Raw genomic sequence first — 17,367 nt, forward strand, 5'->3', positions numbered from 1 at the left:
TGTTACTCCTGTGAAGTAAATAAAGGGTTCTGTTTGAAATTCCGTTCAAACTTTCGAGTTTAACAGAAATATTCCGGAGTTCGACAAGATACACCTGAAGAAGGCCGGCGGTTACATCGAGCGAAACGTAAAAATGACACTCAAGATGAGAACAGTAGTCGGATGAATCCAAATAATACGGACATTTAGACAGATAGAAAAAAAAAAACGATCTAGACGAACTCAAATAAATAGAAACTTTCACAGTAGATATATAAGCACGATCGGAACATCTACGTACTCCCACAAGGCATGCATACCCACATACATGCTATACAGAAAGATGGCCGCAGCAATAACATTGGTTTACCACAGAAAGTGCTTGTGAAGAGTTTAAGAGAATGGAAAGACAAAGGGGAAAACATCAACTTTGAGATTTCCACTGAAACAGTATGGAGAATACTGGAATTTTAACGAGTATTCTTGTCACCCAAATACCAGTAAACGACAGAAATTCAATGGTAAACGGCTGTTGTAAGTGCGTAGAGAGTTTTTTTTTTACACAGTGATCACCACTTATCAAGGCCCGGAAGCCACTCAGGGATAAGGGTTATTGCAAGTACATTACGTTAGTGTGGAGATTTGATGAAGTGTTTACTTAAGGGAGCGGTTCATTAGGAATTTGTAAACATTGGATTTGAACACATCAAAGTTGTAGTCCGGTGGGAAGCAGGCAGACGGAACAGAGTTCCACAGGCGTGCACTTCTAAGAAAGAAGCTTTGTTAATGGAATCCGCGTTTTGATTTAGGCACATATAGAGTGGGGGAAATTCTTCACAGTGGATTCAGCTAGACGGGTGATTTTCGTGAAGGATTGGCGAGGGCGGGACCAGAGATTGGAGTTCAGACGAGCACCTACCATGGAAATAACGATAAAACAAGGATAGGCTCGTAACGTCTCTTCTGTGAGAGAGAGGTTGCAGGGTAGAGAAAAGGGCATCCCCCACTAAGCCACGAAGTCTATTTTGTACTCTGTCAAGGCAGGATAGGCTGTTTTTAGCAGCTCCTGCCCAGATATGGCAACAGTATTCCATCCTTGGACGTACTTGACTTTTATATAGATAGAGAATTGCATCAGTAGTGAGATATCTTCTGGAGCGGTAGAAGGATCCCACCATCTTTCCCACCTTGAGCGAAAGACGAAGAGAGAACTTAAAATCTAGGGAGATTTTTGGCACTCAGAATCGAGGGATCAATGACAGCATCTGGTTTTACTGTTTAAAGTTGTATAAGAAAAGAATTTCTAAGGGAAAAAATATGTTTGTAATTAATTCGATACTCCCCAGTTTTATCTACAATCGTCTCATTATTTCGAGGCAGACCTTGGGCCGACAGAAAACAAATATATTCGTGCAAAACGGAGGATAATAATAATAATAATAATAATAATAATAATAATAATAATAATAGTAATAGTAATAATAATAATAATAATAATAATAATAATAAATACACACAATTACTAAAAAGGAAAAGTAGGAAAAAAAGTGATGAATGGTTTATAAAATGTCGAACGAAAAAAAAAAAAAGGAAAGGTTTGAATCTTTTGTCCCCGAAATAAGAAAACGGCGAATGTCAATAGATAATTAAACCTAATTGATCCGGAAGAGGGCGCTCTAATCTGGCTGACGTTTGGCATAACCTTCTTGAAATGCAGACAATAACAGGATTAGATTGAAAAGAAAAACGAATGGAAACTAAATGAAGGCGACCGTAGAAAATTAAATAAATAAATACATAAATAAATAATAATAATAATAATAATAATAATAATAATAATAATAATAATAATAATAATAATAAGAAGAAGAAGAAGAAGAAGAAGAAGAAGAAGAAGAAGAAGATGCAGCAGAAGCGGGAAAGTAACGAGGAAATCGTTAAAGCGAAGAAGAAAAGGAAGGAAAAAAAAGAAATAAAATAAAAATGAATGGGGAAGAAGTTAATTGGAAAGAAGAAGAGGAATAAAAATATAATGATGATAAAAAAGAAAGAAATACAAAGAGGATTATTACAAGAAAACATAATAATAATAATAATAATAATAATAATAATAATAATAATAATAATAATAATAAAACAATGGAGAAGAAAAGGAAAAAGAAAAAAAAGAAGACGAGGAAAAAGAAGATGAAGTAAAAAAGGGGGGCGGGTAAAGTGTGAAAGGGAAGATGTAAAAAGAGGAAATGATTTATGTGAAGAAATAGGAAAAAAAAAAAGAAAAAAGAGGAGAAAAATAAGGAAAATATAAATTGGATAAAAAAACATAACGAGAATAATCACAAGAAAAAAAAAGAATAAGAATAATATTAGAATCAATAAGAACTAGAATAAAAATGTATTCTGTATATACTTATGATCACAACAACATCAATAATAATAATAATAATAATAATAATAATAATAATAATATAATGATGATTGTGATGATGATGATAAAATAAGGATGGAAAGAAAAAACGGCAGTATAAGAATAATTGCAATAAAAGGAATAAGAACGAATTATAATAGATGAACTGCGCGTTCGAACTACAACAACAACAACAACAACAACAACAACAACAACAACAACAACATCATCGATACCTCCGTTTAGTCTTAAAGAAAAATGGTTATCCCTGTAAGGTAGCTGCACGAGTAATTGTGAGGCAAGAGTTGCGCAATCTTCAACCACACTTCTCCTGAATTGGCATTGTTTGAGTCCAGTGGCAGGGAGAAGTGCTAGACGACTGGAAATAATGCCGAGATAAGCGGAGAGCACATACAGCACCTGGAATTCCCGAATGGTCACCCATTTTAGTACTGACCAGGCTCAACGTTGCTTAACTTTAGTGATCTAACGGGAACCAGTGTTTCAACGTAAAAGAACAACAACAACAACAACAACAACAACAACAACAACATTAATAATAACAACGACAACAACAACAATAATAATAATAAAAATAATAATAATAAAAATAACAATAACAATAATAATAATAATAACAATAATAATAATAATAATAATAACAATAATACCAATAACAATAATAATATTAACAACAATAACAATAATGATAACAACAACAAAAACAGCAGCAATAATAATAACAATAATAACAACAACAACAACAATAATAATAATAATAATAATAATAATAATAATAATAATAATAACACGCCCTCCCCCAATAAAAAAGTGATACCAAAGGGCCGAGAAGGGTCAATAAGGACTGAAAGACCGAGGAGCGAGCGCCAACCAGACCTCGGCTGGACAAGCGCAAAGAGAACTGGGACCTTGGGGAGGCTGAGTGCCACTCAAATTCCAGTATAAACCAATGGCCACTACCAGCGAGAAATAAAGCGGCTGTTGCGATGATGCAAATTCATTTGCAAATGCTATCGAAGGAGGTGGAGAGAGCTGGACGTCTGGGGAGACTTGTTGTCACTCAGCTTCCAGAGAACACCACATGTTTCCAATCAGATCGTTTGTTGACTTGTATGAAAGCTCCATGTGAGCCAATAATAATAATAATAAAGGAGGATAGAAAGACCGAGGAGAGAGCACTGATCAGACCTCCGCTGAACAAGCGCGAAGAGAACTGGGACCTTGGGGAGGCTTAGTGCCACTCAAATTTCAGTACAGACCAATGGTTGCTGCCAGCGAGAAATCAATGGTAAATGGCTGTCACGATGACGCAAACTTATTTGAAAATGCTATCGAAGGAGGTGGAGAGAGCTGGATGTCTGGGGAGACTTGTTGTCACTCAGCTTCCAGAGAACACCACCGGTTTCCAACTAAATCTTTGATGACTTGTGTCAAAGCTCTATGTGAGCCAATAATAATAAAAACAAGCACAAACCGACACCAGTACTTGAAAATGAAAGTCACAAGATCCTATGGAACATGAGCACACAAACAGATAAACCCATCCAAGCAAGAAGACTGGATGTTATAACAGTAAACAAGAATGAAAAGTTATAGCAGATTGTATATTTCGCCGTTCCAGCAACTCACAGGGTGAAAATCAAAGAGCAAATTCGCGAAAGTATTCAGAGAGCTCAAAGGGATATGAAAAATGAAGAAACTCAAGTTAACACCAATAATAGGAGGGCTACTAGAAAGAATCCCTGAAAATTTTGCAAAAGGAATCGGAGAAATTGGCATCAAAGTAATGGCAGAAAAGATACAACGGATAACAATAATGAACGCGACTATAATATTAAGGAAAACTGTTGTAAGCGTTGAAAAATACACATGACCAACAAGCACTTACTGGACTACTTGCTTGCTACAGAATTTAAACATAAAAACACCACATAGAATAATGAAAACTGCAGCTGTCTAATTGTAAGTTAACCCTGCTGCCCCCCCCTCAATAAAATTGCAGTGTCAACACAGACTGGCGCCACAATAAATAATCGAGGAGAGTCAAAGAGGATGGAAAGACCAAGGAGATAAAGCACGAAACAGACCTCGACTGAATAAGATCGAAAAAGGACTGGGACCTTTAAGAGGATTAGTGTGACCCAAATTCCAGAAAAGACCAATGGTCACTCCTAATGAAAAATTAACGCTAAACGGCTATTGTGATAACGCAAATTCGTCTGCAAAGGTTATTGAAAGAGATGGTGAGTACTGGAAATCTGGAGAGACTTGTTGTCACTCAGACTTCAGAGAACATCGCAGGTTTTCTAAGATAATTTTTTGATGAACTGTATGAAAACTCCTAGTACGTAATAATAATGATGATGCTGATAATAATGAGAAGAAGAAGAAGAAAAAGAAAAAGAAAAGAAGAAGAATATAAGCAAGGCATAAGAGTACATTAAGAACGAGAAACGCGTACAATACACGCAAATAAAGAGAAGGCACCTTTAAATTCTAACGAATCTGGAAAACCGCTTTTAGCGAGGTCGTTAAGTACATCCCGTGACATTTCGATTTCGTGTTAATAATACGAGTTTATCGTTTTATAATTTTGTTAATTTCTTGCATGTTTACGGGATCGTACTCGGTACACAATAAATAAAAATAAGTAAATGCTTTACATTTTTTGTTGTTTAGGCACATGCCACAGTATTGCGTCCTAGATAGCAAACATTCCAAAGCGTATAACTTCCCATCCGCGGGCATCTTGTATCTCTTAAGGCCGACAAGAAGTGCTTTACCATCAGAAGGATAATATCAAACATAATCGACCAGCTCTCTGGTTACTTTCGTTTCATTATTTTATACTTTATACGTTCGATCTGCCCCCCTTGTGGCGATTGTAATAGCGTTGCTCATAGGATGTAATGTAGCATTTTATTATCACGAGTGAATGTGACAGAAATGGTATAAGATAGTAGCTGTCAGGATAGATGTATTGGATTTGTATGCGGTATCTGTTGTTGCAAACCTATGGTAATTTGGTCCAGAGGAGAATTTCTGCAATCAAAATATATATGGAGATAAACTCTGAAGAACAAAAGGTCGCTTGTTTTAATGGTAGTACTCCCATTTTCGTAGCTCTTCAACGTTTTTAGTTAAAAAAAATAAGAGTCTTTACTTTGGAAAGGCTTTCGTATTTATTTCATGTCGTACCCGGCACTTATAATGTCACACAATTGCCTTTATATTAACTATATAAGAAAATCATTTTCACAAAAAAGGGGCACTTTAAAACGGGATGCAGGAAACATGGTACATTGTCATAATGCACCTAATAATAATGTACCTAACATCGGGGATAGCCTCAATGGAGAAGAGACAACATAAACATGAACAATTGTAAAAATATAAGATAAATGTTTAATGCATGAATAGTCATCTTACTGCAATCGAGTCGCACAGAGGAAAAAAAAAAGCAAATAGGTTGGATTGTCACTTCATTTAAAGGCAACTAGATTTGATCGTCAATTCATTAAAAACAATTAGGTTGGGTTGTCAATTCATTAAAAAGCAAATAAGCTTGATTGTCAATTCATTAAAAACAAATCGGTTGGATTATCAATTCATTAAAAACAAATAGGTTGCAAGCAAATAGGTTGAATTATCAGTTCATTAAAAACAAATAGGTTGGATTGCCAATTCATAAAAAAACGAATAGTTGAATTGTCAATTCATTAAAACAAATAGTTTGATTGTTAATTCATTAAAAACAGATAGGTTGTATTGTCAATTCATTAAAAAGCAAATAGGTTGAATTATCAGTTCATTAAAAACAAATAGGTTGGATTGCCAATTCATAAAAAAACAAACAGGTTGAATTGTCAATTCGTTAAAACAAATAGTTGGATTGTCAATTTATTAAAAACAAATAAGTTGGATTTGCAATTCATTAAAAACAACCGTCGACAAAGAAAACTTCATGTGGATGTGACTACAATGACAATGTCCTCTTATGGGAGGGTTTGATGGATCATGAATTGTTGTATAATAATAATCTGAAATTGATATCGGAAATAGGTTGAAAATTGAATTTCGAGAAACATGAACCGTCGAATTCTCGCGCGTGCGTCTTCCTCATAATAATCAACCAATTTTCACTACTACCGATACATACATAACATACATTACAAGATCACGTGCAAATCTTATTTTTTTAAACAAATTTAAATTTGAATTGATTAAATTGTTAATATTTTGGACACTAAAAAAAAGCTGAACAAAAAAAATTAAAAAAGAGGGCTTGTATATCCTTACACGTTTCTGTTTTTTTTTTTTAACTAACTTAAATGTTACTGTTATTTATTATTCTAATATATGTGAACTATTGATCGCGTCTCCTATAGAAAAATGTTTTATTAAATCCATTAATTTATAATTTTTTTCCAATCTTTAACGGAATTGTTTTTATCCTAACTCGATTTCTAAACTAATATAAGGGAGATAACTATGTAAAGGCCTGAAGCTTTATTCGAATGGATAATAATTATCTTTATTTAATTTTATTCTTTTTCTACGAGTACGATATAACACATGCCTATAGTTTCTTCAACCGCCCTTTTTAAAATATGGGTCAAGTGTAAATTTCTTTTAAATCGTCGGAAGAAACCTATCTTATATAAATCTTAGTTATATATCTCAAAATTTAATTCTAAAAAAATCTAATCAATCAGAGTGGACAAATTAATTAAATTTAAAATCAAAATCAAAATAAAAATTAACATAAACTCAAAATTTTAAATTAAAATTAAAAATTTAAGTCAATATTAAAATTTAAAAAAATGTAGAATCAATCCTAAATCAAAATCAATTTTTTTTTTATATTTAAAAATTTAAATGTAGTCTGTTTTTTTTTTTTTTGCTTATCAAACCTAATTGCATGGCACACTACATTAAAACCTTATAATTATATTCCGCTTTTTTAAGCTATTCAATACAATGAAATAAAATGAAAATGAAAATTAAAAATAAAATAAAAATAAAAAAGGGAGTTAAATGTAAAGGGGCATATTTTAACATTAAATGGAGGAAAATGGAACTCAAATCCTTATACTGCCCAGAATTGAAACAATGCTTAATTTTCAATGCTGAGAAGTACGATATTCTACGTGCAATTTATGAGCCAGGAAAAAGCTGTTTAAATGTGCGGAGCAAATGCCTAAAAAGTTGTAAGAAAAAATAAAGAAAATGTTCAGATTCAGTTTTTTTTTCTTTTTTTCTAGTTTACAGAGAGTGCTCTCTTTCTGTGTCACAACAAGAAAAGAAACCCTGGATTTAAAAATATATTTATTTTTTATTTTTATTTGATTTTTTTATTTAATTTTCCATTTTTTATTTTTATTCTTTTAATTTATTACATTGAATAGCTTAAAAATATAACTTTGAACATCTTATCATTTGAAATTTAAGGTTGTTTTAAAAAAACAAGATTTACACGAGATCTTGTAATGTTTGTGTAGGTTGCTAATTCCAGTTACAAAACAGATGAGTATCGGCTAAAAAGAGCTTGATATGGAGATACAAAACGGTCCCCCTATTATCAGGTTTGAAACCGACGGTACTTGTGACTTATCCAATCTAAACTTCCTGCAAATAAAAATATGTAATACGCTCTTATTTTTGGAATTTTTTCTTTATGATAGAGCTCTATACTAGAATCCCTTTTCTAAAATATGACTTAGTATATATATATATATATATATATATATATATATATATATATATATATATATTCTAGGTTTAAGATATTCAAATATAAAAGACAATGGATTTACCGAGGTTAATATACTAGTGCTCAATGCTAAATAGAGCAAGATATAATTTTATTTATAATAGCATGAGGAATGTTTATTAGAATATAAAACTATATATATATATATATATATATACACGAGCAAACAGTTAAGAAAACATGTTAAAAACACTTTGAAATGAGTTAAAAACATATTTAATCTGAAAAGGAAACACTAGATAAGTGGATAGTCCTTAATCGGCGGAGTTTCGAAAAAATACTTTCCTTCTCATCAGAGGGTAGGAATTAGGAAAATGCGGGATCGGATTTTGCATGCAAAAGTATTTGATGAAACAACAAGTAAGTCAAAGATCTTACTTGATAACAACAAAAAAAGTGAAGCAGAGGGAATATTGTTAAGAAAAAGGTGATTACACATGAATGGATAGTCTGGTGGAAGATAAATAATCCAGTGATGATAAAATCCAAATATATAACTCCAAGAAAGTTTATTGAATTTCCATTATAATTTCCATATATATATATATATATATATATATATATATATATATATATATATATATATATATATATATATATATATCTGTACCCGGCTTTGCCCGGTATTAAAAGTAACGTTAAATTCCTTTTAACTAAATGATGTAAAAGCCGGAAATAATCTGAGACATGTGCATGCGAATATGCGAATTTTTTTTCTACAATTCACTTCTTGTAAATATAAAAAAATACTCGAACTGAGATCGAACCAAAACTTAAAGCCAGTCGAATACGATAACCATTAAGCCAACTTCACAAGATTTGAAAAAGTGTTTACAATCCTACTTCTTATGCTTAGGAAGTTGTGAACAATTCACGCATGCACAGTCGTGAAACAGTTGACAAACGGATAAAAATCCGATGACCACCAAGTACCAACTTTTCAATTTTTGCCCCTTAGCAGCTCTTTTTTAGGATGAAAACCCGATTAAAAATCTGCTTTACATGTCTAAATACCATATATACCAAATTTCAAAATAAAAAAAATTGTTGAGTATATAGGTTGTGAAGCGTTCTTACACAGGTTTTCACTTTTATACCTATGCAGATATACTTTAAGTTAAGTTTTCAGCAGCTCTTATGATTGCCATCTATTGTGTGATTTCAATTTTCCTATGGATCCTAATTTCTTTAATTCGATATTTATAGCTTTTCGAGACTGTTTTCGATGTTTGTATTAAACGTTCTTCGTATTACATATTACATATTACAGCTATTTGGCAAGTTTCATGTATGGAGAAGGGGTGTTTCAATAGTAATGCCTCCTTTTCTTATTCTGCCCGAATGGATCTGTGTTGATTGCAAATTGCATTGTTTTGATTACTGAACTCATGCATTCATAACCCGAAAGTGTCCTTTCTCTGTTGCAGATATTGGCGGTGTGAGACTCTAAGAAAATAATCTCTGTCAGGGATGTGCTTCAGAAGCAGAGATGCGTCATTGAATTCCTGGAAAATTAACATTGAGAAAATTGGTGAATATGCATGAAATTTAATTCTGGAGCACAAAACGTCGCTCGTTTTAAGTGTACCACTTGTGTGTTCGTAGCTCTTTAATATTTTCAGTTAATAAAAAAAAAAGCTTTATTTTTGGAACCAGGACTATTGCCATACGCGCTTACTGTTGATTTCTCGCTGGCAGCGGCCATTGATCTCAACCGGAATTTGAGTGGTAATAAGCCTCCCCAAGGTCCCAGTTCTCTTGGTACTTGTCAAGCGAAGGTCTGGATAGTGTTCTCTCCTTGGTTTTTCCACCCTCCTTGACACTTCTCGACTATTTGGCATCACTCTTTTGGTGGCGGTGATGGAGCAGTGGGAGGAGATGGGGGGATAGAGAAATTGTAGATATGCAGTTTCAATGTTCTTGGTTCCATGTAACGCTTCTTCATGTTTTGTCTCTGCAGTAGTATGTCCGGCCCGCGCATGTGACGCATGTGTATTAATCTCCGCATTCAAGGGGTTTCCTTTAAAATTTCAGCTGTTTTCATTATTGTTATTCGTTGTATATTTCCAGCCATTCCCCTGATTCCAATTTCTCTCATGTTTTTTCAAAGTTTTTCGGAATTGTTCCTATTATTATTATTATTATTATTATTATTATTATTATTATTGTTATTATTATTATTATTATTATTATTATTATTATTGTTATTGTTATTATTATTATTATTGTTATTATTATTATTATTATTGTTATTGTTATTATTATTATTATTGTTATTATTATTATTATTATTATTATTGTTATTATTATTATTTTTGTTATTATTATTATTATTGTTATTGTTATTATTATTATTATTGTTATTATTATTATTATTGTTATTATTATTATTATTATTGTTATTATTATTATTGTTATTGTTATTATTATTATTATTATTATTATTATTGTTATTATTATTATTATTATTATAATTATTGTTATTGTTATTATTATTATTATTATTATTATTATTGTTATTGTTATTATTATTATTGTTATTATTATTATTATTATTATTATTATTATTATTATTATTATTATTATTATTATTATTATTATTATTGGCTCACAGGGAGCTTTCACACAGGTCATAAATAATCTTTCCTTGAAAACAACCTGTGGTATTCCCTGGAAGCTGGGTGACACCAAGTTTTTCCAGTTTTCCAGAATTCTTCACGTCTTCTGATATCATTTGCAAATGAATTTTCATTATCGCAATAGCCGCTACCATTGATTTCTCGCTAGCAGCGGCTATTGGTCTCCACTGGAATTTGAGTGGCAATAAGCCTCCCCAAGGTCCCAGTTTTCTTCACACTTGTCCAGCGAAGCTCTGATCAGTGCTCTCTCCTCGGCCTTTCCATCCTTCTTGACTCTTATTGGCTATTTGGCATCATTCTTTTTATTTTGAATGTCGGGGGTTATAGGGTAATGGAAGTTATGGATATGCATCTTCAATGTTCTTGGTTCCATGTAACGCTTCTTTATGTTTTGTCTCGTGTAGCCCGTGCATGTGGCTTGTGTGTATTAGTTTCCGCATTCAAGGGTTTTCTTTAATATCCAAGCTGTTATCATTATCCTTATTCGTTCTTCTTTACAGTCATTCCTCCGATCACTATATCTCCCATTCTTTTTTCAAAGTTTTTCGGACTTGTTCCTCGAAAATTCCTTTAAAATTACAACTCTTATAGGTTTTCGGGGTCGCTGAAAACGAAAATAACGTTTAAAATCACGGAAAAAGATTAGTTTCCAAGATATGAAGAAATGTTAGTTCTAAAAGAGTTGGGGATCACTTTTCTATATTAATTTAACGTAAAATGAGCACCCACTTTGTGGCCACAATATTTTTCGGGGAGGAATGGGGGGGGCTTTCAAAGTGGGTGCTCATTTTACCTTAAATTAACATAGAAAAGTGATACCCCACTTTTTAAAAACTAACATTTCTTCATATCTTGAAAACTAATCGTTTGCCGTAATTTTAAACGTTATTTTCGTTTTCAGCGACCCCGAAAACTTATAAGAGTGATAATTTTAAAGGAATTTTCGAGGGTGGAGTAATTCTTCATATTTACCTTATTATTATTATTATTATTATTATTATTATTATTATTATTAGTAGTAGTAGTAGTAGTAGTAGTAGTAGTAGTAGTAGTAACCATGAGAAAAATTCTAAAGGAAGCCACGGGGCAAATCCAAATGTTTCCCTAGATTGACATGACCTTTGTCAAAGGATTCCAATCGATATCGACAATCGATATTTTCAAAGGTTCCCATTATTGATTGTGGTTCTTTTATTTTCGCACCCTTTTCCCGGAAGACGGTTTATTTTATCGCGAAGGCAATACCATAACACCCAACAAAGGTCCTTTCATTGAAATACGAGGTGCGCATTTTTCTTTTAAAGAAAAAGGATCCGAAATGAAATTGGATTTGTTTACATAGAAAAGAACGAAGACAGCAGAGCAAAATTCACCGGACTACTGTTCTCAACTTGAATGTCATTTTCACAACGTTTCGGTCGATGTAACCTCCGACTTTCTTCATGTGCATCTTGTCGAACTCAGGAATGTTTCTGTCAAACTCGGGAATTTGGATGGAATTTCGAACGATCCCTTAATTAAAAGCGCAATGTTTTTGTTTTTTATTGCATTTTCAATCCAAACAAAGCCCAGTGACACTTTGATGTTTACATTACACTAAAACTTCTGCATGATAGTACAGTCGGGGAAACAGGAATCCGGAAGGGAATTCCAAAGTCTAACAGTTCTAGGGAGGAAACTATTAGAGTAGAACGCTTTTTCCACTTAGGGATTTCTACTGAATAGGGGTGGAATTTTGCTGCTTGTCGGGATTGTCGGGGGAATTAACGTCGACGTGGTACTAGAGATTGTAGTTCGTCGGAGCATCTACCATTAAAGTACTTGTAAAATAGGCAGACGGATACAACATTTCGTCGATGGGCCAGCGGTTGAAGATTAGCTGATAGTGCGGGACCTATTAGATTAACGACTCTTTTGAGAGAGAGAAACTAGTAGCAGATGCATCAGCCCAAATGTGCCAACAATACTCCATACATGGTGGCCTTGTAGAGGTACAGGATACTTTCAGGCGTAAGTAGCTTTCTAACATGGTAGAAATGGCCCACATTCTTAACAGCAGCCTTGGCAATGCTCTCACTGTATCTATTCCAACTCATGTTCCCCGTGAACATTAAGCCGATGAGTTTAATGCCTATTAGTGGTTGAGAAGGTTTTTTGTAGTTATTAAAGGAAAGGAACTTAGTTTTGGCAGTATTGAATGTGACTATCAATTTTTGTCCCTATTCCAACTCAAACCCGAGGTCTTCCTCTAGGGGTTCCGCCATTGCCTTGGATCGTGTTTATTCGTTTTCCCCTCGTGTCTTTTATAAAGCGTAGTTTCGTCAGCAAATATACCCATCTCAGAGCCAATTTTATCAGCGAGGTCATTTATGAATATCAGGAATAATAAAGATCCAAGTATAGACCTTTGGAGTACACCCACATTTATATCATATTGTTCAGAGGTACGACCGTCAAGGGTAACTTAAATTCCTCTCTTACTTAAGACAGATTTAATTATGTTGAATATTCGTCCAGCGATACCATAGGATCTGATTTTTCATAAGAAGACTATCGTGCCATACTTTGTCAAAGGGCTTATATATATATATATATATATATATATATATATATATATATATATATATATATATATATATATATAACGCTACTGCCCTAGCCTCCCCTTCTTTATTCAGTGTTTTATATATACGTTCAGAAATTACAGTTAAGATATCTACAGTAGAACAGACTTGTCTAAACCCACACTGTTGGTCGGACAGAAGTTTAGCATTTGATGGGTCAGTCATTTCATCAGAATTCTTGTAAACTGGCACCACAGAAGAAGTTTTACATCAGTCAGCAGTCACGGGACTAGAATGCGCTTGTTTCATCAGCCATGATTGGATAGTTGCACAGTGATTAGAATACTTGAAAAAATCAATTGTAAAAATTCAATTCTGTGTGTGGGCGACCGATAAATACAATTGCAAATTACTTAGTACCTCTATCTAGTCATGGCTGCCGGAACGCGAACACGAAACCCCCGTGAAACAAAGGGTTCCGTTCTAAATTTCGTTCAAATACCCCATTTCGACAAGATACACCTGAAAATGGTCGGAGGTTACATCGACCGAAACTTTGGGTAAGTGACACTAAAGATGAAAACAGTAGTCCGAAGACTCCAAATAATACGAATAACCAATCCTCATCTAAAAAAATTCAGAAACGTCAAACCGAGCGAAAGTTTTGCATGTTTTTGTCTTCGGAATAGTACATGTTAAGAAAATGCTCTGATTGAAACAACCACGTTGACACAATGAGTTTCGTTAGATCACTAAAGTTTAGCAACCTTAAGCCTGGTCAGTATATATATATATATATATATATATATATATATATATATATATATATATATATATATATATATATATATAGTAATGAAATCAAAAGGATGTAGTGTTTACCTGATATATTCAATGGTAAACTATAATCTAATATAAATACCAGTATATATATATATATATATATATATATATATATATATATATATATATATATGTATAGTAATTTATAAAATATATATGGCGATTAAGCTACACTGAATATTCGGCGTTTCATCCACTCTAGGATTCGTCAGGCTTATGCGCGAATTCTGTGGTTGTTTCTCGTTTTTATATGGTCCTCGAAAACGAGAAACAACCACAGAATTCGCGCATAAGCCTGGCGAATCCTAGAGTGGATGAAACGCCGAATATTCAGTGTAGCTTAATCGCCATATATTTTATAAATTACTAACTAGCTCTACCTAAGTATTGAGCACTTTTGAAGTAAATACTTAAAGTTTACGCATAAATCTATACTTTCGTATTTTTATTTTATGTGAGTAAATGAAGTAGTTATATATATATATATATATATATATATATATATATATATATCATAATGACTTAATAAAAAAGCTCAATACGTAATAGACAGCAGAGTTTATAAGAGAAAGAAAATTAAAACAGTAAGTTGAACTTTACAATCAAAATTTATTGTTTAACTGAATACTCCAAAAAAGAATTTACAATCCATTCTCTCTAAAGAACTGTTTTCACTTTTCGGATTATCTTTAGAGAATTTTCATGCAAGCTGAAATATACGCGGGTTGTTTATATATTTTTTATCCAACATTTTGCACTTATTTTTCTCGGCAATTTATGACTACAATAAATTGCGGTTTAATTTAATGCGATAACTAGCAAATTCTAGCATTGGTACAAATATAATTTTATGAATTCTTTCTGTTTTCTGATGAGGAGAATAAGCAAGAATAGCATTTGAAACTCCGTGGAATAAGGACTTTGTAAATTGTTTTTTGGAGTATTCAGTCGGACAATAAATTTTGATTGTAAAGTTCAGCTTACAGGTTTAATTTTCTTTCTTTTAAATTAAAAAGGGGTAGAGCAATTTTCTATAGAACAGAGTGTATTTTAATGTTATAGTAAAAATACGAATTAAATTAAAATACAGGAAAAGAATAATGCTTGTTGTAAAGCCGATGTATCAAAGCTCAATAGGCAAATATCCTAGAGTTATTTTAATATTAAGGTAAGGTGATTGATAATTTATAATTAAAATTAAAAATCTGTTTCATAAGAAGGAGCACAACAAAGCCAATAAATTGTACGATCGTTTCGGAAACGATGTTTTTTTTATTGTGACAGACATTGAGTCAAGGACAATAATTTTAACATATAGTTTTTTTTAATGAGAACAACATCCCCTCAGCAGCAAAATATTGGGTGTTTTTTTTTAAAATAAAAGCCACCATAAATAAATGAATCACCTTACCAAATATGCATATATATATATATATATATATATATATATATATATATATATATATATATATATATACAGTAAGCATAAATATAAAAAAATTCCTGCTGTATTTGAATTCTGATTAGCGAATTCCAAAGTCTGTGTTGGTATCCCTCATAACACGGATGGATGAAAAATATTGAATAAACGTGAGAAAGCGGGAGGAGACTAGAGAGTTGAAAAGAACGAAGGGATGACAGAGAAAGAAATAGCAATGAAGTAATTAGAAGGAAAGAGAAATACGATTGGATTAACCGGTCAGTGGTTTTTGCTTTCTTTTTCAAACACGTAAGAAAAAAAAAGAATCAAAGAATATTGGCGCTTAAAGGATTGGCATTTCGAAACGATGGTTAAGCAGAAAACAAGACATCGAGGGCCGATCGAGTAAGGCCGAAATACGGCGAATTACAAAGATTATGAAGAAAGAATAGGAACAGCAAAAAACGAGAAGAATACATTATTAGCACGGCGAAACGATTGGCGTACTGAGACTTAAGTAATAGAAATAAGTGAAAAGTTAAAATCCAAACGAATCTAAACAGGATATTAATTGGTTGGTTGTTTGGTTGTTTTTGTTTTACGGCATATCAACCTTTTTCAGGTTATTTAATGCCGAATCCAGTTATATTGAAGTAAAATTTTTTTAATAGAATATGTTTTTTTTTCAAGTCGGTTTCTATTTAACCCATAGTTGGGACCCTAACAGGTACTACCACTCCGGATCAGAGTGGATCTGGGAGCAATGGTATTAAAGGGTGGCTCCACACTCCCCAAAGCCCGCAAACTGGGGCCTCCCATCGGATATAGTTTAAGGTCATATCAGGACCCGATATTGAAAAAATACTTCGGATAATCTCTGTTATAAAGTATTTGGATGGGTTATATAGAAGCAGCTTATCATCCGAAAATCACTGGAATTATCCGATGGTGTTCAAGATAATTATTTATCGCTCTTGGGAACATATTTTTTTTTTCTTCTTCGATATTTTAAGAATGGAAATAGCTTCAGAAAAGGCGTAATCTATTTGATGTCAGAAACTGACAAGATTGAAAGGTAAATATCGCAAAGACCAGATATGCCTATTGGCCTTCATTTAAAAAAAAAAAGACGGAGGCTATAGATAGGAGGAAAACAATCAGCAACGAAATGAGTTCCGAAATACTGCAGTTCTTGGAATACGATGATGCATTGCAATGCCGTATCAAAACGGGTATTAATCTTTTACTTAATTTTTTTTTGCGCCATCTTTTGCTATTTATTTGTTAGTTATTATTATTATTTTTTTTTACATTTTTTTTTAAAGAAGTGACTATATTGCCGTCTAATATACTGGTTAACTCCCAGCAAGTAAAAATACACTCCTTAAGTTTACTATTTATTCTAAGTACAGGTGGCATCACATATCTCCCAGAACATCCTCCGAACGAACCGAGAAGGAAAGAAAGTAGCTTATAAAAGTAAGTATCCTTTTAAGGGAGAGCGAGTTTTTTTCCCCTGCACTTTTAATGAAATTGCCCCATACATGGAGCCACGTGATATAACGAACTAACAGTGACAAAACAGGATTATAGAAAAGACAGGAGATGGCTATTGGCTATAATCTTGAACGTTTTATAAATTAACACGAATAATAAATTATATCATATACAACGTTTATACATATATTATATACAACTAAATTATATCATATACAACGTTT

At 32.7% G+C, this 17,367-nt stretch overlaps 1 pseudogene; it reads right to left on the bottom strand.

Annotated features, from left to right (window-relative positions):
• Window positions 1-2,794: 2,794 nt before the first annotated feature.
• On the bottom strand, window positions 2,795-2,912 carry LOC145252913 (5S ribosomal RNA; annotated as a pseudogene).
• Window positions 2,913-17,367: the final 14,455 nt, after the last annotated feature.

This window comes from Euprymna scolopes, chromosome 29, assembly GCF_053919585.1.
Source record: "Euprymna scolopes isolate OS-2025 chromosome 29, ASM5391958v1, whole genome shotgun sequence".
In the NCBI taxonomy this organism is placed as follows: domain Eukaryota; kingdom Metazoa; phylum Mollusca; class Cephalopoda; order Sepiida; family Sepiolidae; genus Euprymna; species Euprymna scolopes.